General features: G+C 41.0%; 1 protein-coding gene across 1 annotated transcript in view; it reads right to left on the bottom strand.

Moving 5' to 3' along the window:
* LOC134865462 (neurocan core protein-like) overlaps nt 1-13,503 on the bottom strand; it is a 48,814-nt gene extending 35,311 nt beyond the window's left edge. Inside the window, exons 1-3 of the mRNA XM_063884990.1 lie at nt 13,048-13,503; nt 11,217-11,381; nt 170-516 (exon numbers count right to left, since the gene is read on the bottom strand). The gene's annotated coding sequence lies outside the window, so the exon portion shown is untranslated. The remainder of the gene's footprint in view (nt 1-169; nt 517-11,216; nt 11,382-13,047) is intronic.
* Nucleotides 13,504-15,242: the final 1,739 nt, after the last annotated feature.

Raw genomic sequence — 15,242 nt, 5'->3', positions numbered from 1 at the left:
ATTGTATATTGCAACCAACGAATGAACGCACCAAAAATCCTCTCCTAGCAGCTCAGCGGTCTCTGACACCTCCTGCCACCCGGTGACTTGAAATATCACACACTGACCAAATGATTGATTTCATAAAGAATGCATGCGAAGGGAATTATTTCCGTCACTTCATTCTTACCTATTCTGGTAAACCGAGACGCGTCCCAATGGTGCAATCCTCGGGAATGTGTGCGCCTCAGTGCAGGTGCTCCCCAAAGCTCCCACAGGGTGCAGAGACGGTGAAACAAGGGTGAAACAGCACTTTGCAGAGGCAGAACAGACCGGGTAAGTGTGAGCACAAGCGCTCCACGTCTTGGACTTTTCACTCCTTCTCCAACGTTATCCTCCCCTCGCTGAGCTGCAGCCTATGCGCCGTTCAATCCTCACAGACACACTCCGATTTCTGCCAGGTCGGAATATATGCACACACACACATACACACACAGCAAGGTGCTGCCTCCGACCCCCTCCTCGCCAGCAGCAACGCTGAGGGAGAGAAGCAAGATCAGTTTGAACAAAGAGGCAAGCGGTGACAGGCAGACGGCTCCAGCGCCCCCATTCAGAGAGGGGAGGGTGGGGGTGCAGGAGAGAGAGAGGGGGTGTACTTTTATGACCATAATCCGATTCCTACATAAACCTCAAAGGTTGATCCCGTGCCTGTAAATTGAATTCAAATTTACCCATGAGCTTACCATGACAGCCTGACCATCAGCTAAATCCCCTTATATCCTCATGTCACATCCTCGGTTATACACTCCTCCTGTGAATCCAATGAACTTGTGTAATCACATATAACCCTCAGGCCTTCTGCTCTAATGAGATAAAAAAAATAAAGAGCATACTGTATCTAGCCAATTAATGTGTGCAGGAATAACATTTTTGACTGATGCTAAGTAGAATTCAATGTGAAAACACAGCTGCCTCAGACACAGCTCACAATCTGGCAACATCCAACATCTCTTCACTGCAGCCGGGTCAATACACACCAAACGGTTATCTTCATTAGCACATTATGAAAAAGAGCTCGTTTGTTGCTGGTGGCAGCTCTGGCCGTCTGACTGCTGCCGGTTCAGCTATTACACTGATTTCTCCCAATGATAAAGAGTGCAGAAGAACAGCACACCCATCAAACTGTAGTTCTGCAGTCTGTCGCTCAAGATGGTTTTGAATTTTGCAGCTTTTCCCTTGTGTGATTGAGGCAGTAATCTTAATAGAGCCACTAATTATGGTAATCACAATGAAGGCAAAACTAAAATAGTTATTTCATAGAAATAGCACTATTGTTTGTTTATTTGAGTCTTTGTAGAGAGTTGGTTTTAAAGAATAAAGGTAACATGTCTATAATTCTGATTGTATCAGTGTTGACGTTTTAAATGATACAAATCTAAGTCAGAGAGCTAAAGGCATACAACATAAATTTGATCCCCCTTTTACCCCAAATTGCAATCAACTGTTTGTAGTGTATCCAGTTTCAGGCGGAATTTTGAAAAAAATATATAAAAGACATTAGGAATACTTCCATTTCATACTGCACACAAATACAGGGGAGTTTTGTTCAGGTAGAGCTCCCTGGAGCAGTTTCCTAAGGCATTTGCAGTAAAACTTTCAGAGTTTAGATCTTGTTCATCTAGTTCTGGACCTCCTCCTGTTCAGAGACGCAGTAAGAGTTTGATAAATCCCCCACTGTCCTGTTTATCTTGGTTTTCCCAGTGCCAAGGAGGGCCCAGGTCAACAAACTTGCCTGTAAAATGTAATTGTAAATGTGATTCTTGCGAAGCGAACACCGGAGCATCAGTGTTAAGCCTTATTGGCTGCTAGTCTTTCTGATCCTAAGTTCCTGTGAATGCAGTGTTTTGTCCAACTGTCTCACAAAACATGTAATTGTTTTTTGAAGCCAACAAAAACCTAAGAAATAACGGTTACAACAAGGATTATAGGCAAACCTAACTTCAACTATGATAACACACTAAATATGATTAAATATGAGTCAAATATTTTCACTGAGACATCAAACTGTCATTTTTTATGTATTCTGTTACAAAGAAAAGAATGAAACACCAAAAGATCACAATGATGTATTTAAATGGTTGAATTAACCAACATTTGCAGGCTCCTGCTTTGTTGTCACAAAGAGAGTGTCTCGTGGATTCACTCAGCACGGCACCCACTATCTTGCAGATTTATGTGCTGACAGAAAGAAAAGCTTTTGTGTTAACCAGAGGTGCACTTATTCATATTTGTATTTCATTGTCAGTTCTGCGCCGCAAACAGAGAAGGAGACAACTTCCATCAATCTTAGTAATATTTGTCAGAAGACCACAAACTGTAAGGCTACACCGTTCAATAACAGTAATGGACTGGATCAATACTTGTTATTGGAAACTCCCATACCTCTGTGGACTGGAAACAGATCAGTGACACTGTGGAAAGACAATCTGCCCTCAGCTTCAATTCCAGGGGATCAATTTCCGGCTGAATTATAACAAGTCTTTCCCTGTACAGTCGACCTTGTTTATCTGCCCCCTCCCCAGCCAGCTCTGAATTCCTTAGTACTAGAAGTAAGAGTACCCAGAAAACAACCTTCTAAAGATGTCTCATTTCATATTTATGCAGGTGTGTCTCTACTTTCCGAGTATAAAAATACTGCTGCACTTTTTAACTGTTTATGGTGATTGTTTAGGAAAATCTGCTTTCAAATAGATCACAATTATTTCTCCACTAACAATCCTTTTAAGCATTATTTTGTATTTAGAATTTTTATATTAACAAAAGTGTATTTGCATTGTATTTAAGATTGCTGTAAATGTATAGTTATAGTGGATGAAAGGGATGGTATATAAACTGTATGTTGATGTGTGCTTCTACGAATGTCTTTTTACTATCTGTTGTTAGACTCTGTTTTGGTGTTTCAGGTCAATTTTACTATCTGTTGTTTGTTCTGTGTGTACCTGCCAAGGGACAACAAAGGGACATTAGCCTATAACTAAATCTTGCATAAATGATCTCTTATCTATTTGAGACTGATGTTTTCTTATGCACGTTCCTTGTTTGAGTAAGATAAACAATCATATAGACCCAGTTCCCCTGATCTCTACAGAGATTTTTTCTTGCACTATTAGCTCATTGTTTGATTTTAAATGCAACTTCATTCTTTGACAGTTTTGACAAAATAAAAGTGACAGATAAAGTAGTCTACTATTTGGTAAGTGGAGCATTAAGCAACTCAAGATATTCCCTGAATAATTGGTGGAAAAGCAAACTGTTAGGATCCGACTCCAGCCTCGTCTGTCCTGCTGACTCCAGTCTCGCCTGTCCAGTCGACTCCAGCCTTGCATCCAGTCTCGCCTGTTCCTGCTCCGTTGATGATCCCGCCTTCACCTGTTCCAATGGGGGTCCCGCCGACACCTGTTCCGATGGGGGTCTCGCCAACACCTGCTCCTGTCCTGTTTGGGGTCCCGTGGAGACCTGTTCTGCCGGGGGTCCAGCCGACATCATGTCCTGCTCCGTTGGGGGTCCTGCCTTCACCTGTTCCGATGGGGGTCCCGCCAATGTCTGCTCCTGTCCCGTTGGGGGTCCCACCGTCACCTGTTCTGATGGGGGTCCCGCCAACACCTGCACCTGCTCCGTTGGGGGCCCTGCCGTCGCCTGTTCCGATGGGGTTCCTGCCAACCTCTGCTCCGTTCCTGTTGGGGGTCCCACCGTCACCTGTTCGGATGGGGGTCCCGCCAACACCTGATCCTGCGCCGTTGGGGGTCTCGCCGTCACCTGTTCTGATGGGGTTCCCGCCAACACCTGCACCTGCTCCATTGGGTGCCCTGCCGTCCTCGAGCATGGTCCTGTCGTCCTCCAGCCCGTCCTCCAGAGGCGTCTCGCCGTCTTCCAGCCCGTCCTCCAGAGGCGTCTCGTCGTCTTCCAGCCCGTCCTCCAGAGGCATCTCTCCGCCCCCAATGTGTTCCCTCGCCGTGACCTACGCCCCTGTTTCTGGGGCCTCACGGCCTCTGCCTTGCTCCCGGGCTGTCCGCCCGAATAGAGTTCGTCCTTTCTTGCTGTTTCCCCGTGATGTCTTGGATCGCCCTTTTTCAGCCCTCCTTTTTCCACTGGTTTGTCTGAGTTTTAATTTGATACTTTTCCTTGGTTGTACTTTTTGTCTGCGTTTTTGTCAACAGCTTTTTTATAAATAAAAGCTTGCCCTCTGTTACGTTTGAACCCCTGCCTCCTCTATTGCTTCTGCACCTGGGTCCTTTCCTAAATCCTGACACAAACAAAGCAAAAAGGAAACTAACATTTACAACTGGCCAGAAACACAACTGATGTCTGCAGGTTGTGTACATTTTCTTTCTTTTTTTTTTGGAATGTAGGGAAGGCAACATATTTTTGGCATCACTGGGCAAACTCCATAATAACCTCTCACGATATTGTTATTCAAGTGGTCCTCGTCATGACTCTGCTTTCAAGATTCAGATGTGTTCCCCTGTGATGGAAGATCTGGCCAATCAGGGATCAATTCAGAGCGAGAGGAAGGCACATAGAGAAAAGAGCGGCATAAAGAGGGTTATCATTTCTTATATGCAGTTTTTTTTGCAAATAATACAATATGCTTAAAGGTTGTTTCTTGCCCATAATGCTCAAAATAAACGTCCTCAGAAAATGATCTAATTTCATGTATGAACATTTTAAAGCTAGAGCTGAGCGGAAAATATATTTCACAGCAGGAAGTAAAAGTTTATACCTGAGCAGGTTTATGTTAAACATTTATGTGATTAACTTCAAATTACAGTCGTACAGCATGAATTGCCCATCCACTGCTTATAGTCACTAATGTATGCAGACCAACACACATACACTCGCATGCAAGCAGGCTTGGCTCAGGCTTAATGCGAGCTGTGACTTTTAGAAATGTCAGGCGCCTCGCCAAAGAGACAAACAATGTCAATCACTCTCCAGCAAGGGAGCAGCCATCCACACACAATGAAGAACACACAATACACAAGGGAGGCAGGATGAGGATGGTGACACAAAAACGACTTCTGGAAAGCTATAATAGCATCTTAACGGGAGCAAAATAAGACAGCCAAGCAACACTGGCTGCCCTGCCTAGAGAACAGAGAGCATAATGAGGCTTCCAGTAGCGTTGTGAGTTCCTCACCCTGATAGATGTATCTGGTGTGTTTGGGTTCCTGTGTTTGCTTATAATTTGAAGGGCAGGCTCCTTCTTCATGGGTTTCTTTTTATGGGGTTGTTGTTAATGTGAAGAGATCAAACAGGCCAGTAACCAAGCCACATAAAAAGAGAGGAAACAGGATATCTCAGTAGAGAGAAGTTTAAACTGGATTTTATAAACTCAGCAGTTGTTCCGACTTGGTTTAGCCACCATGCTGCGTTTAAGTGTTTGCGAGCCAAGAGGCCCCATCTGGGCGGCAGCAGAGCAGTCATGGAGGAAGTCGGGGAGACGGGGCGGGCACCGATGATAACCACATGGGATACCTCCACTCTGCCTTACCACAGGAACACTTTGAAATAAGCAGTGTGTAGGATTTAGGGGGATGTACTCGCAGAAATAATTGTCATTATTAAATCTATCTAGAATCTAATCAATGTTTTTTATCTAATCTGGAGGATAGTCATTACTGATTTTGGTAATCTCTTTAAATTATCTGTTACTACCCAACTTGATGCCCTCATTTTTTAAGATCCATGGGGATGACATAGATCTATATTACAGGTATGAAGCTTCATCTGTGGTGGCTGCCAATTCGAAGTTGAAATAGTTTACTTACAAGGTCTAAAGCCTGCTCCGTGTTACTGGAAAGTAATAGAGACGCAAGAGTAGAATAAAATCCACTCAGATGCAAGCAGTCATCTTGTGTGTTTAAGGTGTAGTGCTGTCCATGGTACTGATAATGCACACATCACTGATTTAGTGACTCTGTTTTGCACCAATGACTGACTTCAGACATCATACTGTTTGTGTTTGAATTGAAATACTTGTAAAATGATCAAGCTATGCTTTAAGGAGCTGATTAAAATTGTGCCTTTGTCCAGAGTAAAACATCTCAACTGTTGGATGGACTGTGATAAAAATGTTGTACAGAACTTTTTGATGCAGAGGAAGAATTTAAATGACTTAATTGATCAATTTACTTGTCCTCTAGGGGAAAAAAAAAATCTAATTTAGAAATATCATAACCTCTATTACATTGCCTGACAAAACATTTTGCAAACACATTAATGTTACTGGAGGATGAATACTACTTCCCTTGTTAATCAGAGATGTTTCCTTGACTCCAGCATGATCTTCACTCCTGTGGTCCTGGGCTAAATTAATAAACATTAAGGTCTGTTAAAAAGGAAGTCATTAAGAATTCTTTGTTCATGCTGTCAATGAACACAAAAAGTAAGGAAATGTATGTTTGGTACATTATTTCTTTGATGTAACAATGCTTAAATCTTAAATCTTATACTGTTGGAAAGCCTGTTTTTTTACCTTTCAAATGATGCCAGATTTGTGAGGAACATGCATTTGTGGGATGAGCAGCAGAGCTGAGTATGTGGGTTGCGCCCATGAAAATGTAAAAAGTCTCCTCTGTAAATGCCAAACTGCAGCCAATCTTCGGTCTCGTATTGCTGCCAGGAGAACTGCCTTGACTGCCCTTCACTGTCAGGTCCACTTGAACTGGAACCTCAACATGTGGAGGAACATGTTCAGTGATGAGTCCAGATTCTGCCTACGGCACTTGGATCGTAGAGTCACAGTGTGGAGAAGACGCAGAGAACACTTTGCTGATTGCTGCACCGATAGAGATGGAGTGGAGAGGAGGGAATGGCCTGCCTGCAGTCCTGACCTCGACCCTATTGAACACTTGTGGGATCAACTTGGGCATACTATCCGTGCCAGAGTGACCAACACAACCACGCTGGCTGACTTGGAGCAAATGCTGGTTGAAAAACTGGATGCCATCCCACAGCAGTGTGTGACCAGCATGAGGAGGAGAGGCTGTTGTTGCTGTGTGTGGTTCTTCCACACACAGCCACTGCTTGTTAAATTAATTACATGCTTTAATGTTTCATTCTCATAATGCATGAGCTGCAGCACCTTTTTTTGTGCAGGTGTGTGGCAGAGAAACTTCCTCTGGCATCAAATTTGGGATTTTAGCCTTTGTGGATCATTTACGAGCGTTTTTTTTGGGCAAATCAGTAAATTTGTTTTACCTGCAGAGGCTGATACATTATAAAAGAGAAGTGTATGTCAGGAGTCAAAGAGAAAGGAGGTCTTGGCATTCTGGTAAAGATGAGGAATTAAGAAAAAGGATCATAAACAGGAGTGGAGGGACTATTAGCAGACAGGAGAACAGAGAGAGATTTGTGGGAAGGGAAAAAAGAAGAAGATAGGAAATCAAAAATCAAAAATGTTTTTCACACTGATAGTACAAATGTTTGAGCTCCACACTTCTGGGACAGAATGAGGCTAGTTTTTTTGAGAAGTTATGTTTTGTATTATTTTCTTTGAAGAATATTGTTCAGTTTTAGAGTCGGTTTGTTTTGCACCTACACCTGAGCTCGTCTTACAGTTTGGCTGATGTGCAAAGCTTTTTAATTCAGACTGGATGGCAGCTTACACACAACACACAACACACAACACACAACACACAACACACACACACACACACACACACACACACACACACACACACACACACACACACACACACACACACACACGCGCGCGCACACGCACACGCACAGAAAAAAATTAAGCTTTTACATGCTCAATTAGGTGCTGATCTACCCTGGCAGTTAAAATTCAGGTCATGTATGGAGGAGCAGCTGTGTGTGTGTGTGTGTGTGTGTGTATACACATATGTACACGTGTACATGTGTTATTGTATGTAATTGTATACATTTACAGGCACAATTCCGGTGTGTGGCTGAGTAAAATGATGTGTTTGTCTATGTATGTATGTATGTATGTATGTATGTATGTATGTATGTATGTATGTATGTATGTATGTATGTATGTATGTATGTGTGTGTGTGTGTGTGTGTGTGTGTGTGTGTTTGTGTGTGTGTGTGTGTGTGTGTGTGTGTGTGTCTAATGAGCTCTCCTGTGCAGCATCTTTGGTCTGTGTGGCACTCAACTACATCCTCCTGCTGCTTTCATCAGGTATCTGCGGCAGTCTCTCGTTTCACAACAGCAGTAAGAACTACAGAGCTTTGAGAAGAAAAAGCTCTGTTAGGGTGCCTTCGCCTATTACACCATCCTGTACACACACACACACATAGTGTATTATGTTCATTAACATTGCCACAGAAAATGACAAAAATACAACAAAAAAATAATGATCATGCATCATATGGTCTACTCTGTCTTTACTCTACTGTCACACTAACTTTTTTGATTATGCTTATTTCCAGTTTCATATTTGTAATTTGTGCCTCTACTGTGACATGTTTACATGGTTAAATGTTCAAAACAGTCTTTATTTTTCTCATACTGCCTGTGCTGCAGCACGTCTTTTCCCCCTCTGCCTGAAACCAGAGCCCAGTCTGCTCTGATTGGTTAGCTGGTCGGCACTGTTGTGATTGGTCAACTGCTTAGAGATGTCCCGGCCCTTAGACTACAATTTACAATATGTTGGAGTGCTGCCAATAGAAGCATGAGTGTAACAAAGTGATGTCAGTATGTTACTGCAGTAAACAAAGGCGTCCAATCAGGCGTTTCAGGCAGGGGGGAGTGTGTGGGAGAGAAACTCCGTCTGGAGGGAACACAGGGTTTTGAGCTTGGGGTGGGGGATGCGCTGCGACACTAGCAGAAATAGGTCCAATAGGTGTGAAATGTCAGACATTTTTCTCTTTTCGTTATTGAGGAGGAAAAATAAGTTAACTGAACTTTTCAAACCGAGCTGTTCATTATTATAAACATAGGTCACCACTTACAGAACTTCCTTGTTAGACTTAGAACTAGAACTAAATTATTCTGCTAGACTCATCATCGCTCCTCTCTCCTGCAACCCAGCTAGATCTCATCCTGTCTCCAGACGTGGAAACAGTAACATAGTAAAAGGATGACAGAAGTAAGCTAGCTGTTTATATCCTCATCGCTGCAGGTGAGACTTGCCCCAGTTGTTCTGATAATAGCATGTGTTTCAGTCTTATTGCCTCACTCTGCCTCTCTGACACTTAGGGGAATTTGACTAAACGATCACAAAGATATGCACACTCATTCCTTAACCTACTTAACTCCTGTTTTAACCCCATTTCATCACCCAGGTCTTTTCCCCAGCTTCACCCTGTTTGGAAAACAAGTTGCTTAAAAAACATGATGCACCACTTTCTCTCTGTGCCGATAAATGACGCCTCAACAGGTTGATGTTCAAGACAATATGAACAGAGTAAACACCTTGCGTATAGCCTGTCATTATGCTATTTCCCTGTCTATCAGCCTCCTCTGCTTCCTTTTGGAATGGAAAACACAGACTTTAGTTATTTAAAATGACTGCAAACACAAGAGGAGTGTTCACTTTAGCCCAGGAGTGAAAAGCAAATCAGATCAAATTATAATGATAAAGGCTAAAAGAGATTGCTTCTAGAGGCTAAACTATCACGCACGGCATACCTATCAGCATGGGGATTAACGGTGAAATAAATTGGATACAAAGAGGACAATCTCCCAGTTTTTTTTTCACTGCAATTTCTATTAAGATGTTTCGTAATAAACAGAGAATCTTTCAAACTGTTTTTTGGTGATCCTGAGTTCACAAACGCTTATTAAGTCTGAAAACTTAAATGAACTTCCTCTCTCTTGGTTTCTCTCTCTTGGTTTCTCTCTCTTCACCCCCCCCCCCCCCCCCCCCCCCTTTAACGCCTCTAATGAAAATCCCCATCTGTTTGTTTATCCTAATTACAACTCATTTGGCTTGTCAGAACATTAACACAGCGTGAATCCAACATATTTTTTTAAAGCACGTAACTCCACCGGAAATATTTCTCATCTTGAAGGCACAACTGTTATATTGCCAATTAGAGCTATAAGATCCCATGCCGACTCTAACTACATCTTCAGGTTGATGTAACTGGAAATCTGGGAGTCTCCTGGAAGGAAAAGTTAAACACTTTGGGAAATAACTCTAATTTGCTAACTGTCTTTTCAAGGAGAACGGCAGCATCAGTAATTGCCCATAAAAAACATCTGTTTGTGCTCATAAGAACACTAACAGTGGGCAAAGGGGGAAGTCAGGTGTTACAGAGCGGCAAAGGCCATGTAGGGAGGTGGTGTGTGGATGGGTCAACAAAGCATTGTACTTTAACATGAAGGATTATACACAGTTTGTTTCCTGTTATTGTTTTATTATATCTTTAAAAGGTCAGTGTAGTCCTAAGCAAGAAAATAGACACAACTCATACCTTGTTTTAGTGTGTTTCAGTGTTGGAGATATTGGTTGTACAGTAAATTCTCAATTGTCTACAGGAAGAAGATGGCTAAGAGGCAAAAATGTATATTTTAAAAACTGAAAAGCAATGTCTCTTTCCATAAATCTTGATTAAGACTGTATCTTGTTGTTTAATTTGGAGTATTGGTAGTCCAATGAGAAGGCTGATACCACTTTCATATGTGTACAGAAGTTCCTGTGGGGATCCAATTAGCCTAGCTTAGCACACAGACTGGAAACAGCTAGCCTGGCTCTGTCCAAAGTCTTAAGAAATATGCCAACCAGTAAATCTAGCTCACTTATTACCCTAATATATGTCATTTGATTGTCTGTACACAATTCAGAAGGGTAAAAATATAAATTCTCCATTTTAAATGCTAGGTTAGACCTTTTGAATGTATAATCTGTTTATTTATTGAGCTTCAGAGGTGTTGGAGGGTGGGTTTTGTTTAGACCGTGTCCCACTAGCAGACCCCCATCCTTTCCAGTCTTTGTGTTAAGCTAACCTGCTGCTGCCTCTCAGACATAAAAGAAACAAAAAACGTCACAGCAACAAGTCAGTTTGTTGTAATGAAATTCACCATAAACTTCAATAGCTGAGGATGAGAATTTAGAGCATAAGAAATGATGTTACTTAAATCCTCTGTCCCTCTTACTCACTCACACACCATTAGCTCTCAAATTTGCCCTTCATGCCTCATTGTTATTCTGAGGAACCTGGTCGTCCTTCATTTGTCCACTAGACTCTTAACATCTTACTCTTCTGTTGCTGTTGTGTTGTTGCTGTCTGCCTGGCCGGGTGAGGGGGACGTGTTGAGTGAGGATTACGCAGAAAGGCTTGTAAATCCTTCAGCAGCAGAAATATTCATGCCCCACACTGCTGCAAATCACCATCACATCGTCCTTGACTCAACACTCAGATACCTTAAAGCAAAAGAACAGCAGAGGCACATTTGTTTTTTTCCAGAGAATTATATTGATTTTTTTTAAAGTTTAAAGGCTTGTATACCTTTGCACACACATCCATACACACACCTGGCCAGCCTCCTAACAATCCCATTGATCACTGTTCTTTAACCTCCTGGGTATAAAAGGTCAGTCTAATTGAAACCTCAGCAGCCTCGGGAGAGCTGAACTGTGTGGAACTGTGACATTCACAGAGTCCTGACTTCAGGTCGCTTTCTATTGCCCTCTGTCTTCTCCCTGTGCAGCACTGTGCCGCTAATGGTCTCATCACTGCAATGCAACCACTGTTTCTCACAGCCAGAGCTCCCTTTCTTGCTCTCTGCTGTCACTTCTGTGCTAATAAATGTTAGGAGCAACTTTCTTGAAGGACACCAAGTTGATGCTGCTTCTCCTCGGTGCTCCAGTAAATTACACCTCAGGGTCGGTTTGACCAAGCAGGCACAAAGTGATGACACCGCTCTTCAAACTTTTGTGAAACCTCTGACACTGAAGACGCCTCACTGTCAGCAGGCAGACTAAACGTTAGAATTTAAACTGAGAATGCAAACCTGTGAAAGTCTCCTCTGTCCTTCCTCTACTGACAAAGCAGGAGCGTTTTAATGTATGTCACCTTTGTCATAAAGGAACAAGAAAAGGGGAGAAAACTCCTGATGGTGATGCAGCAGCTCAGATGGTGATGTTTTAGGGCCATCTAGTGGAGTAAAGCGGTGTCACATGAAACGTGACGGTCGAAGCAAACCTTTCTTCATGCATGCTGTTTGTCAAAACAAAAGTACAATAGTGTTTGACAGGAACAAGATCATAATGGGGAAAAAGACAAAAATAAAAAATTCTGACAAAATTAAGAGAAAGCCACAGAAAACATGCTTTTCCTCTTTAGATCTTCACTTGCATCAAATACTAGAATACAAGTCCTGCATTCAAAAGGTTACTTAATTAAGAGTACAAAAAGTATTAGCATCAAAATAAATGTAAAGCACCAAAAGTAAAATGACTTATTATGGAAATAAATCAAATATATTATATGTTTTGGTTATAACTATGCAGGGGCAGCTAACTTTAATCACTTTGTATATTGCAGGGTAGATTATGTATTTTAACCCAGGTGTAACAGTTGAGTAAAAGTACACTATTTACGTCTGAATTGTAGTGGAGTAGAAGTACAAAGTAGCATAAAATGGAAATACTCAAATAAAGTATCTGAAAATTGTACTAAAGTATACAGTACTTGAGTAAATTTGCTAAATTAATTCCCACCTCTGTGTGAGACAATACATATGAATCAAGGTTACTTACAACATAAATGCAAATAAGAATAATTCCAGATTATAAAATCTAGAACAAAAGAAAAAGTATCATTCGTTTTTTTCTCAACCGTAAAGTTTCTCTTAAACCTTCATCTTTAATTAAGCTCTAGTATCAAAAGGTACAACATATTTAAACATGTGTACATCAACATGAAACTGGGCCCACACACTCAGAAACACACTCATTGTGCAACTAAAACCAAAATCTAAACAAAAGCCTCGTTGCAGACCTGTTGCTTGGCAACATTGAGGACTAAAACTGTTAAGGCCGTTTAACTTGTTCAAGCAGAAAAATAAAAGCACTTGCAGGTACTCACAAATCCTTCGAGTAGGCAGAGGGGGTAGAAGAGCGGAAGCAGAGAAGAAACAGCAGCAACAGCACAGCAGCAGGTAGGACGCTGATTTCCATGGTGGTCCGCAATAGCTCTCCCGATCTTCTCCTCTTTTCTTAATTGCACACATCTTCCTGAATCCCAATATTCGGCTAAGCAAAAGTGAATGTTTTCTCTAGAAGTTTTAACAATAGCTTGGGTTGACCGATTCATTCCAACGAAAACATCATTCACTTGGGTTAATGCTAAGGGCGTCTAGCAACAACACGTTTTGATACTGTAAACATTTGGACATTGTATCGAGATTGCACAAGCATCGTTTTCACTTCTTGTATTTCACGTAAGTCCAACCATATTTGTTCGTAAATAGCTTGGTTGTGGAAAAATGTTTAACTTAGGTGGTCGCTAGATTTGGCGTTTCTCCAAAACCACAGCACGTCAACACAGGAACTTGCGACTAAGCACCGCCCCTTTACCTGACCCTTTAAATGGGTTGGCTGGTTGGCCTTTGATTTTAGGACGTTCGAATTAAAGTAGAATAACAAAGGTTGACATGTTGTGATCTCCAGTCTTTGACCATTTGAACTGTGAAGATTTACTTCACATTTTTATCATCTAACCTTTTACAATATGTTTGTAACCATATTTGTTTGATATGTTTTCTTAATTTGTGTAAATTAATACGATAGGGCAACACGCACTTTCTGTTTTCTGTATACTGTTATAGATTAAACTGAGCGAATGAACACAAGTTTTCTACATTGTTTTCACCGAAATACATCAATAATATGTATAAGCAAAATGAATATATAATATATTATACTACTCAGGGAGCCTCTGATTATTTTATGAGTACTTTTACTTTTTAAACATGTTGATACTTACAACTAATACTACAGGCCTTATATTTTTATTTAAGTATCTTCACAGTGTGTGGTACTTTTTTAAAGAACATGAAAACTTCCTGCTCCGCTGTTTGGTGGGCAGAGGTGGGAGGACTCAGATCTTGTACTTAGGGGAAAGTAGAAGTAGCAGACTTTAGGAATACTCAGTTCAAAATCTTACTCAGGTAAAAGTTTAAAAGAATTAGTATCAAAATATACCTAAAGCAGCAAAAGTAACAAAAAGTACTTGTTATTCAGATTGACCCATTTCAGAATATGTATATTTTACATTTGTCATAATAATTATTGATCATTGAAGTGTTATCAAAGCTTGTAAAGGTGCAGCTAGTTTAAATGACTTTGTATACTGCAGGGTAGCTGTAGAATTTTACTCCAGGTGTAACTAAAGTCTTATTTAAGTGTTGTTTATATTTCACATCGTTAATCCACATTTGTAAAGCAACTAAAGTTATTAAATAAATGTAGTGGACTAGATGTAAAAATTAACATAAAATGGAAATATTCAAGTAAAGTACACATATCTAAAATTGTACTTAAGAACAGTACTTGAGTAAATGTACTTAGTTACTTCTCACTACTGTTGGTGGGCAATGGTTAAGATGGTTACTACTAAACAGTGTCTAAAGTGATTTAACTTAAAACTTTATTGATCAGCTTCAGCATAAAAATCTTGGATAAATGTTAGATGTCAATAAAATGATTAAATATAATAAATAGGCTTAATATCAAATTATTTTAAAAGGTGCTATTTTGCTTGTACCACAACCAAATACTTCAATAGCTTTACATATCATTTGTTAAACATACAGACATTAGCCTAAAAACATTTTCTATGTATTTCCAAAAATCATGAAAGATTCCAGTTAAAGTCACCAGCCATTTACACTGCTGTCTATGTGTTGTCCAACAGGGGTCACCCGCTGCCTCTGTGGCTGTCTCGAGGGTTTCTCCCCCTCAGATGGAGCTGCAGTCCACCTCCCATTCATCAATCTTCTTTTATTCACAGTGACAAAAGAGACATCAAATAAGGAGGTGTGGGAAAACACAACAATGCATTTCAGAACACAGACACTTAGCTAATATATGCAAAGTGGGAATAAAGCCAGTCCAGGCGCTGTGTGTGTGTGTGTGTGTGTGTGTGTGTGTGTGTGTGTGTGTGTGTGTGTGTGTGTGTGTGTGTGTGTGTGTGTGTGTGTGTGTGTGTGTGTGTGTGTGTGTGTGTGTGTGTGTGTGTGTGTGTAAATGATTTAAGCAACCATTTATAAGTCACTTGCA

Source organism: Eleginops maclovinus, chromosome 6, assembly GCF_036324505.1.
Source record: "Eleginops maclovinus isolate JMC-PN-2008 ecotype Puerto Natales chromosome 6, JC_Emac_rtc_rv5, whole genome shotgun sequence".
NCBI lineage: Eukaryota > Metazoa > Chordata > Actinopteri > Perciformes > Eleginopidae > Eleginops > Eleginops maclovinus.
The sequence above is the reverse complement of the archived record's forward strand: the minus strand, read 5'-3'. Positions and strand labels throughout refer to the sequence as shown.